The sequence below is a fragment of the Ursus americanus genome, chromosome 1 (assembly GCF_024610735.1).
Source record: "Ursus americanus isolate L20-20 chromosome 1, mUrsAme1.1.p, whole genome shotgun sequence".
NCBI lineage: Eukaryota > Metazoa > Chordata > Mammalia > Carnivora > Ursidae > Ursus > Ursus americanus.
In genome coordinates, this window is record NC_142127.1 from 105,888,603 (window position 1) to 105,899,106 (window position 10,504).

The following is a 10,504-nucleotide window of genomic DNA, read 5'->3' on the forward strand; positions in this document are numbered from 1 at the left end:
AGCAAACCATGCAGCTAAAATTCACGCCAGGCAGTTAACAAACGGCAGAGTGGTATAGCTCAGGTCACGAGACGTGTCCTGAAGGGAGGAAAGCAAGACCACGCTCACGGACGTCTAGTTCGGGCAGCAGCATCACGGAGGACCTTGGCCAGAGGGGAAGCGATAGCGTGAACCACCCCGAAGCCTGCACAGATCAGTCTGGGCCTAGGTCACAGCAGGTGCCAAGGCCCTGAGGCAGGGACATGTGTGTCTGGCAAGGCCCACGGCCCTGGATGAAGGGCAGCACGGCTGCAGAGAAGGCACTGTGGGGAGAGGGAACGGGGGCTTTGGAACCAGGCCCAGGCCACAGGACCCAGGAGACCTTAGAGAATAGTGGGGCTGTTACTGCAAGTGGAAGGACAGGCTCTGCCGAGAGCACGGCTTGATGGGACTCACGTTCCACAGAGACCCCCCGGCCACCGTGTGCAGGACAGACGGCTGCAGCCAGGACCTCCTCCCTCCTGTCTGTGCATTCTTCTCACGGGAAGGGGGTTCGACATACCAGAAGCCTCATGGAAATAAACACGTCTGTCCGGGCAAATCTGGTCTTTGAAGCATTGGGACCAAACTGGCTTCTTGTCTTCCAAGGCACCAGGAGATCTATCCAGACGTGAGCTAGTCTAGACGGAATCTTCCCTTCGGTGGCTAACTGCGCTTCCGGGGTCCTCGTAGATGTTGGCCATCTGCTCCCCGTGATCACAAAGGGGCTGCTCTCGCAGGGAGCACGCTAGCCTTAGCAGCGCGAGCTCAGACCGCCGCACCAGGCCCACCGGCGACAAACCCACCTCGAGTCCAGATGCTTGCTTTTCTGTTTTCTGCTCTTCCTAAAGGAAGACTCTGTTGATGAAGGAAGCCGTGTGCGCTCTCCCTCCGGTCTTAGCTCCTGAAGTTAAGTACCTGCTCCCCATTGGTCCGCAGCGCAATCCTTCCCGCTTTTATACAGTTTAGGGCTGGCTGTGCGTGCTGGACAGGAGCCGAACAAACTTCTTCCTCCGTGTCCTGTTCAGGTCACGTACATGCTCGAAGCACTGCCCATTTGTGACGTCTGTGTTTTTGTAAAACGTTAGTGCAAAACGGCTCTGTTGGCTCCATTTGGGCTGTGGGTTGGGCTTCCATCTCACAGGCCAGTTCCCGAATATATGGCGCTCTGGTGTCCCTGGAAAGGTACCTGCCCCGTCTCCGCGTGGACTCTGCCAGCATTCCCGGCCCAGCATCTGCGACGCGGTCCCTCCCCGGCCCCGCGGTGATCTAACCGGGGGCGCCCTACACGCGGCTCTGCGGGAAACTCACGGAGCACTCAGGTCTGTAAAATATTGAGCGTCTGCTTCTCCTAGATTTTTATTGTAATACTTACTCTTTCAAAGAACACATTTTGGTTTTGAGTTTCTTTACGTCTGGTCTGTAAACCCCACGTAGGTTCTGACAGTTTCATCTGCCTCTTCAGCTCCTGCTACGTCGCCAGGAGCCCCGTACGCGGTGTTAGCCCTTCCCCGTCGTCACCTGTGGCTGCAACACGGAGCTCCGCGGCAGCCTCAGGGCTCCAGGGACCCCGCTCCACACCCTCTTGTGTCACTGCTGTGGCAACACTTGGCTCAGGGTCATTCGGCCCACTTGTGCTGCATTGCGAAAGACCGCACCTTGTCGCAATCGCTCCGGCAGGCCTAAAAATAATGCACATTTCACTTCCCTAATTTAGCTTATGAATAATGGTAAAGTGTACATTTTTAAAAAGGCCTAATTAAATTTAAAGCAATCGTAAAAGCAACAGATTATAACAATAATTACATACTCGTATTTTCTCAGATTTTTATATACTTTGGAGTACTGTTGGTGAAGTAACCTTGAAATACTAATGGTTGTGCTGTGGACATTGTACCTGTGATAGCCACAGAGCACCCTGCAGGGGACTCCACTGTGCAAGGTCAGTCACATCCTGATGGCCTGTACCTGCGCCGTGAGGGGTCCAACCAGCACAGGCTTGCATGGGGTGGGGGCGTTTGGACAGAACTGGCCGAGGAGTGTGGGGGAGGGGATGGTCTAGAAGTGTGGGGGAGGGGTGGCTGAGGAGTGTGGAGGAGGGGATGGTCTGTGAGTGTGGGGGAGGGGATGGTCGAGGAGTGTGGGGGAAGGGATGGTCTAGGAGTGTGGGGGAGGGGATGGTCAAGGAGTATAGGGACGGGTGGTACAGGGATATGGGGGAGGGTGGTGCAGGGGCGTGTGGAGGAGGAGCGGTCCATCCAATAGGGTGAGGGAGTGAGGGCAAGGTTGGTGAGTGTGTATGTGCGGTCAGAACTGGAACGGTGAATGATGACAAGTAATTTGGCAGAAAGGAAGGAGGGAGGGCCAAGGGCAGGGAGACGGCGGTGAGACCAGGATGTGCCGGATCAGCATGAGGAGGGGCAAGGTGGGTCAGGAGGTGCTGGGAATCCATCGTGGAGCACGCCATGTGCTGGCAGGGATGACTTTCAGGGTCCTGGAGGCGATAGTCCCCCGGCGTCATGGGAGCGCGGCCAGGGCCAAGAGGAAAGATGCCTAAGCCTCAGAGCTCCTGGAAGGGTGGTGTTGTTTACATGCGTGTGTATCTGCTCCCCCACCCTCCCCTTTCTCCCCTCTCCTTCTCCTCTTCCTCCCTCCCCTTCCTCCCTCCCCTTCCTCCCTCCCTCCTCCTTTTACCTTCCTCCCATCCCTCTCCCTCTTCCTTCCTTCCCCCTTCCCTTTTCTCCCCTCCCCTTCCTCACCTCTCCCCTCCCCTTCCCTTTGTCTCTCCCCTCCCTCCCCCCACCTCTTCACTCCCCTCCCCTCCTCTTTGTGTCTTTCCCCAAAGTTCAGCTGATGGTGTTTTCACATCAGGGCTCCTGGCAATGAATGAGTCACTATTAATAAGTATTATTATTAAATAATAACACAAACTAATTTGTAAATGTTAACAGTGGAGGGTAACAGAGAGATGGTGATTACTTACCAAAATACGTATATTTGAGAATTTGCTTACCTCACCTCTTTGAAATTGACCTTAGAATTCTGATACATGAGATTTCCGCCTGTCGGTTATTTGGAATACAATGAAATAGGCACTGTAGAAACTGCCATTCGAGTATTTATTGTCTCATTTCTATTTAATCAAAAATTCAGAAGTGTCGAGATGTGCGGGCCGTGTCTGAGAGCTCTGATAGACCGAGGGATAAACATTAATTATACATCAGGGGAGGTGATAAATGGGCCGTGACGCTGAGATGAAGCCCCACCACCCCGAAGAGGAGGCCAGCCTGGAAGGAGAGGGTGCTTGGAGGTGGAGAAGCTGAGAAAGTCTGCGGGCCGGCCGCGGGGCCTCAGCAAGGTGCACGCAGGGCGGGACAGGGTGGAGACCTGCTGTGCCAGCGGCATCTCGCACGACCACGGTCCACGCGGGGCCGGCAGACATGAGCACGCGGATGAGCAACAGGCAGGGGCGCATCTGTGGGTGCCCACTCGCCCCGCCAGTGACCGTCTATGCCGTTTCTCACGCCCGCCACCGAAATCCGGCCTGCTGCGAGCTTATTAGGAACCCTCTGCTTAGCTCATGGAATGAGCTTTGCTGGCGCATGGAATGCTGAGCTGGTTATTACATATCGATGCCGCTGTCCAGTAGTCACAGCAAATGATGGGTCAGATGGGGGGCACGAGAGGAAGCAACAAGCACGGTTCCCAAGGGCCCAGCTGTCCTGGTGTCATCCCAGGGTCCAGCACCGTGCTGGCGCACGGCAGGAATGTAGTCGGAAGCCTGGGGAGTGAAGGAAAGCAGGCAGGCAGGCCAGCGGGCCAGCAGGCGACTCTTAGCAGTCAAATCGTGGGGAAGGGCGCTAAGAGGAAGGGAGCTGTAGAAAGGCCGCGGGAGGCATGGAGCCCAGCTCAGCCGGCCTCCCTCCAGTGGGGCCTTCCAGCAGGAGTTTGGGGCTGATCTGCTCCTAGAGTGACTGCATGCAACCCAGATCACCACACCGAGAACCATCCACCTCGGCCTCTGCTCAGGCAAAAACACGCCCATTTCCCTTGGACCTGAACCCCGATGCCAGACAGTGTCCTGTTTGTCCTGGCCGCGGCAGAGCCACACAGGTGCCGGAGCCCGCCCAGGACACGATTTTCCCAGGATGGGAGTCTCGGATTTCTTGTGTTCAGTGACAGCCCCATGCCCAGTGTTCAGGTAGCTCAGCCTGGGGCCCTGTCACCATTCGTGCGTAAAGCCAGGAGACAGCGGTGTGGACGAGAAGCCTCAGAGACGGTTGTTGGCACAAATGACGTTCTTGTGATAGCTCTGCCTGGTTTCTAGACACGGGTCGGATGGAGGTCTGGGCCCAGCTCACGTGTTGCTCGGCAGGCACCGAGGTGCTCAGTGGGTACTGGGCCATTCCCGGCACAACCCACAGGGCCACGGATTCCTCAGGTGCCCTGGCAGGTGCGGGGATGCGAGGGTTTGAACAAAGACAGGAGCATGTAAGGGTGGTGGGCCCTCCCGAAGGGTAATGAAGGACTGCGGGCCATTGGTAAGAGTTGGCGGCTGTGCCTCCGAGCCCGCGGCCAGCCCCGGTCTCCAGCAGTGGCAGGGCAGACTCCGCTTCACTGACTGAGCCACCCCGGCGCCCCATAGCAGTGGCTTGTTCTCTGCTCATGACATGGTATTCCACTGCATAAATATACTCTATTTATTCAACCTCTTACTGGAGGACATCTGGAATGAAGGAAAACATTCCGTGTTCAGCTGTTAAAATACTGTTGCTGTGACTATTTTGGTAAACATGTGTGTCTATCCTCTGGGTACACACTTACTTTTTAAAAAGACCTTATTTATTTATTTGACAGAGAGAGAGCACAAGCAGAGGGAACAGCAGAGGGAGAGGGAGAAGCAGACTCCCCGCTGAGCAGGGAGCCCGACGCAGGTCTCCATCCCAGGACTCCGTTATCATGACCTGAGCCGAAGGCAGACGCTTCACCGACTGAGCCGCCCAGGCGGCCCTGGTCTACACGTACGAAGGAATCATTGGATTATAGAGTATGTGTACGCATAGTTTTTATAAATACTGCCGAGAGTTTTCCAAAGTGACTGTGCCCATCACACTCATAGAGCAGAGTGTCAGGCTTCTCTCTGTCCCACGTTTTCTCCAACACTTAGCGTGTGCATATATATATTTAAACTTCTAGGCATTTTGGTGAATGAGTAGTGGAACTTCACTGTGGTTTTAATTTCCCTGATGACTAATTATATTGTGCACCTTTCACATGCTTGTTTCCTTTTGTATATCTTTATTATGAAAAATACATCTAAGATTTTTCTAATTTTTTGGTGGGGTCTTCTTATTGGCTGGATAAAGTTCTTTTTATGTTCTGGATATAAGTTCTGTCTTGGTTCTTACAAACATCCTCTCCCACGTTACAGCTGGACTTCATTCTCCTTTTTGTGTGTTTTGATTAATCGGCGTTATTCACCTTAATGAAGTAAAATTTGTAAATCTTTTCCTCTTAGCTATTCGTTTTTATGTCTTCTTTAAGAAATCCTCACTGAGATCAAGGTCATGAAAATATTTTATTTTTTCCCGGGAACTTATTTTTTACTGTTCACTTTGAGACTTGTGGCTTTTTGGAGTTGAATTTTGTGTATGGTGTGAGATAGGAGTCAAAGTTTATTTTTATTATGTTGAATATCAGTCAGGAACACCACCATCGGCTTAAATCACCACTTTTCTCCACTGCATTGTGGTGATGTTTGTCATAAACCACGTGGATCCGTTTCTGGGCTTTTGATTCTGTTATTCTGGCTATTTGTCATCCTCGCTTCCTTTTTTGTTTATTTACACTTAAAAATAAATCCTTTTATCAGATAGTACGTGTCCTTCACTGGGACGGCTCAGCAATGCCATAGATACGTTGACATTTCTCTCCTCAGTCCTGGCGGGTTCAGCGGCTTCTGGACCAAATGAAGTGGTTTCAGTGATTCTGGGCTGATTTGCAGGCAGGAACTCAGAGGTCCTGAGACTAGCGATGAGTCCCATCTGCTCTATCCTTCAGCTGTTCAAGTCTTCCCACACGGGGTTCCGGGCACTGGGAGCAAAGGTATGTGATTCCCGTCAGGCCTTGGCCCCAAACAAATAATTGTTGTTTTGAGCCCCTGAGTTTTGGAGGAGTTTGTTGAGCCACAATCGATAACTGGGTCACCCAATTTTAATCTTCTTCAAGATCATCTTGCCTATTCTTGACGTTTCACATTTTGTTATAAATTTTAGAATTGGCTTGTCAGTTTTTACCAGAAAGGTTGCTGGGATTTGGATGAGAATTGCCTGGACTCTGTAGATTTATTGAAAAGAATTGACATCTCCAGACCTTTAACTCTAGAGAACAAACTGATGGTTACCAGAAGGGAGGTGGGCAGGGGCGGGGGTTAAATAGGTGATGGGGATTAAGGAGCGCACCTGTCGTTGGACGAGGACCAGGTACACTATGGAATTGTTGAATCACCATATCGTATACCTGAAACTAATATAACGCTGTATGTTAACTAACTGGAAATAAAAACAAAACAAAACAAAACAAAAGGAATAGACATCTTAACAATATTGAGGCTTTCAGTCAATGAACGTGATCTGTCATTGTGTTTATTTAAAGTGTCTTTGATTTCTCCCAGAAATGATTGCAGTTTTCTGTATACAGGAATATGTAACAATATAACATGGGGATAATATAATAAAAATATAATATTGTCATTATTCTCAGATACACAGTGTTTAGGGATGCTATTCTATTTTATACAATATAGTTTTAACTTTTCATTTTCTAATCCTTCGTGGGTTGTATATAGTGTATATTCTTTGTAGCTGGAGAAGATGCCCTGTATGATTTCAATCTTTGACACTTAGTGAGAATTATTTTATTGCCCAGCATATGGTCTAGGTTGAAGCTGTCCCACTCGAGGGCAGCCACATTCTGTTGTGGCTGCTGCAATGTTCTATATGCGTCAACTCAGTAACTGTTCTTCAGTTTGTTCAACTATTCTATGTCATTACTGACTTTTGATCTGCTTGTTTCATCAGCAGAGAGAAGCAAGTTAAAACTTCAGCTATAATTGCGGATTAGTCTTTCTCTCCAGTCTTTTCTGTTACTTTTTGCCTTTATATTTTGAAGCTATTTTTTAGTTATGTGCAAATTTAGAGTTTGACCTTGTAGATTCACCAATTTTTCATTGTGAAATATTTTCTTTTACTGCTACTTACCCTAAAGTCTACTTTGTCTGATATTAGTATAACATCACCAGTTTTCTTTTAATTAGCCTTTTCTTTTGTTAGTCTCTGCTGTTATAGTTACGGTGTGCCTCGTGTATTTAGTTTATAGTTATTTTTTAAATTTGATCTCACAGTTTTTGCATTTTATTTATTTTTTTTAAAGATTTTATTTATTTATTTGAGAGAAAGAGCAAGAGAGAGAGCATAAGCTGGGGGGGAGGGGCAGAGAGAGAGGGAGAAGCAGACTCCCCACTGAGCAGGGAGCCCACTGTGGGGCCCCATTCCAGGACCCTGAGATCATGACCTGACCTGAAGGCAGCTGCTTAACTGACTGAGCCACCCAGGTGCCCCATCTTTGCATTTTAAGTAAAGGGTGTAGTCCATTTACATTTAATGTCATTGCTGCTATTTTAGGTTTAAATCTACCATCTTGCTATTGCAATTTTATTAATGCATTTTGTTCCTTATCTTTTTTTCCCTTATTACCTTCTTTTAAATTGATGCATCATTTTTATTATTCTATTTTTGGATCAATTAACATTTTAGTAATTTATACTTTTTTATTTTCCTTCAGTTGTTTCCCTAGAGATTACAGCATGCATCCTTGACATATCATTATTAGATTCACCCATAAATTAGAAGATTTATCATTTTGTGGACAATGTGAGGACTTTGCAATGCTTTAATCCTACTTACCCCTCTCGACTTTGGTACTATTGTTATAAGGAAATTTAATTCAACACATATTCTTAAACCCTTTCTATTATTGTTTTAAACACCCAATGATCCTTTAGGTTTAATCTTAATTTTAGCACTTTCCAGTTTCTTCTGGCATTGCCATATTTCCACCTGGCATTATTCTCCTTCTCCCTGAACAACCTCCTACAGTTTATTTGAGGGTCTGCTGGTAATCAATTCTCTGTTTTTGTTTCTCTGAAAAGTTTTTAATATACCTTTTTAAGGGATGTTGACATAGATATAGAATTTTTGTTGGTGGTATTTTTTTTTAATCATTTTAAAGATGTTATTCCTCATCACATTCTGGTTTCAATAATGTCTGTGGAAAAGTACTCTCAGTGTTACTGCTTCTATGACAGTAACGTATCTTTTTTACTCTGGCTGTTTTTTTTTTCCCTTTTGTTTTTGTTTCTCTGCAGTTTTACTATGATGCATGGTGTATTCTTCCTTTTGTGTGTGTGTGTGTGTGTGTGTGTGTGTGTATGTTTTCTCTGTTTAGGGTAATTTATCACTTTTGTAAAACTCTCAGTAGGTGCATTTTCAAATATTGCTCTTGCCCCAATATCCCTGTTATAGCTCCTTCTGGAAATTCAATTACATACATGGTAGACTTTTTCACCATGTCCTATATGACTTATTTTCTTTCCTTGTGTTTCCAACCACTTTTTTTCTATGCTTCAATCTGAAGTATTTTCCTGTGACCTCTCTTCCGATTTACTGATCTTCTCTTCTGCTATATCTAATTTGCTTTTAAATTAATCTATGAAATTGCTACTTCTGTTATTATATTATTATTTTTGTTGTTCTAATATTTCCAACTGAGTATTTTTATAGAATTCAACTTCTCTGATGAAATTAATTTTTCATCTGTTTTCTTGAACATCTTAATCATACATATTTAAATTCTGTGCTAAATAACTCAAATGCCTGGATTATCTGTAGCATTGTTCTCGTGGCCTATATTTTTCTCTTTTTTTTCTGTCGTTTGGCACTATTTCCTGGCATGCTTGTAATTTTTGACTGAATGTGAATTATTACATGTGAAGAATCGTAACCTCCTGAATGATGTTATTGTTTTCCAGAGACAAATTACTGTTCTTCTTTTTTTTTTTTTTTCAGACAGATGAGTTTGGGAGGATCACCATTACCCACATAAGGTGTTCTATTTGCAGTTTGCCCATACTTCCGGGGGCTCAACTGAAGCCTGGTGGACCTGAACAATTTTTGTCATTCCAGTTCCATAAGGCTGTTGTAATCCCAGCTCAATCCTCTAACCTCACAGAAGCTGCTCTCTGACTTATCTTTCTTTCTTTCTTCCTTCCTTCCTTCCTCCCTCCCTCCCTCCCTCCCTCTCTCTCTCTCTCTCTCTTTCTTTCTTTCTTTCTTTCTTTCTTTCTTTCTTTCTTTCTTTCTATCTTTCTTTCTTTCTTTCCCCCCCTTTCTTCCCTCTCTTCCTCCCCCCCCTTCCTTCCTTCCTTTTCTCTGACTGGTTTCTTCAGGTCTCACCCCGAGTCATGCATCTTAGGCTTTGGGAAATGTCTCGAGGGAAATTGCAGAGTTCTAGGCTCACTTCTTTGTGATTCTTTTTTCCTCTGGATCTTGTGCTCACGCCGTGGCTGCTTTGGTAGCCCCAAACTCCAATTTAGTTTCTAAAGTGCTGCAAGCTCCAGCCCACTCTTTCCTCTGTGTGTCCTGTGCTGCCAACCAGCAATCATACCCGAGAGGGAAGGGGTTTCACCGTGGGCTCACCTCTGTGCACTTCCCTTCCTTCCAGGACCTTGACTCCTGATGTCCTGGCTGCCTCGGTTGGTCTCTAGGAACTTCCAACAGCTGCTTGCATGCATGTGTTGGCCTCTGTAAATCAGGAGGATTAGACTGAAACCAGCTCTGTCACAGCCAGAAGTTGGCTTTTGAATTCACATTTCCTGTGCTGGCTTGTGTTTTATTGGCTTAAGAAATTGCTAAAACTGATGTCAGTTTTCCATGAGGCTCATTTATCTTTCTGTCAACTCCAGAGCATATGATACTTGGCTGTCCAGGAGTGAAATGACGTCGAAGGAGGCTTTACAGCAGAGATCACCCAGAACACCAGGCCCCTGGGACTCACACCTTCGATATGTTTAGTTTAGTGGAGACTCTAATTGCATGTCTATATTTAGTACCTAAGGCTTCCCATCCATGATACTTCTTCCTCACTATTAAAAACTATTAGAATCTGCTATTTACCACCTTGCCAACTCCTCCCCAGGCAACACCAGGAAGATTGCACTTCCTCTCTGGGCCTCAGTTTCCCCTTCTATAAGGTGAGCAGGGGGTTTAGAGTATCTGAGGTGTATTTTCTTGACCCACTGTCTCCTAGTTTTATTTGGCTTTAGCCATTGCAGTGGGATCTACTCAAAGGGCTTGTTGATTTGATGCAGGCACCGGACATGAGTGAGTAATCTTTTGAGCCTTACTGTTCTTGGCTAAAGGACAGAACA

The 10,504-nt window shown here is 46.8% G+C and overlaps 1 long non-coding RNA gene across 1 annotated transcript; it reads left to right on the top strand.

The window, feature by feature from the left end:
• The first annotated feature begins 1,853 nt into the window (after window positions 1-1,853).
• Window positions 1,854-6,342, top strand: LOC148110835 (uncharacterized). Its single transcript, XR_015726852.1, has 3 exons — window positions 1,854-1,960; window positions 4,876-5,065; window positions 5,957-6,342. It is a non-coding gene; the product is annotated as an uncharacterized LOC148110835 (long non-coding RNA).
• The last annotated feature ends 4,162 nt before the right edge of the window (window positions 6,343-10,504 follow it).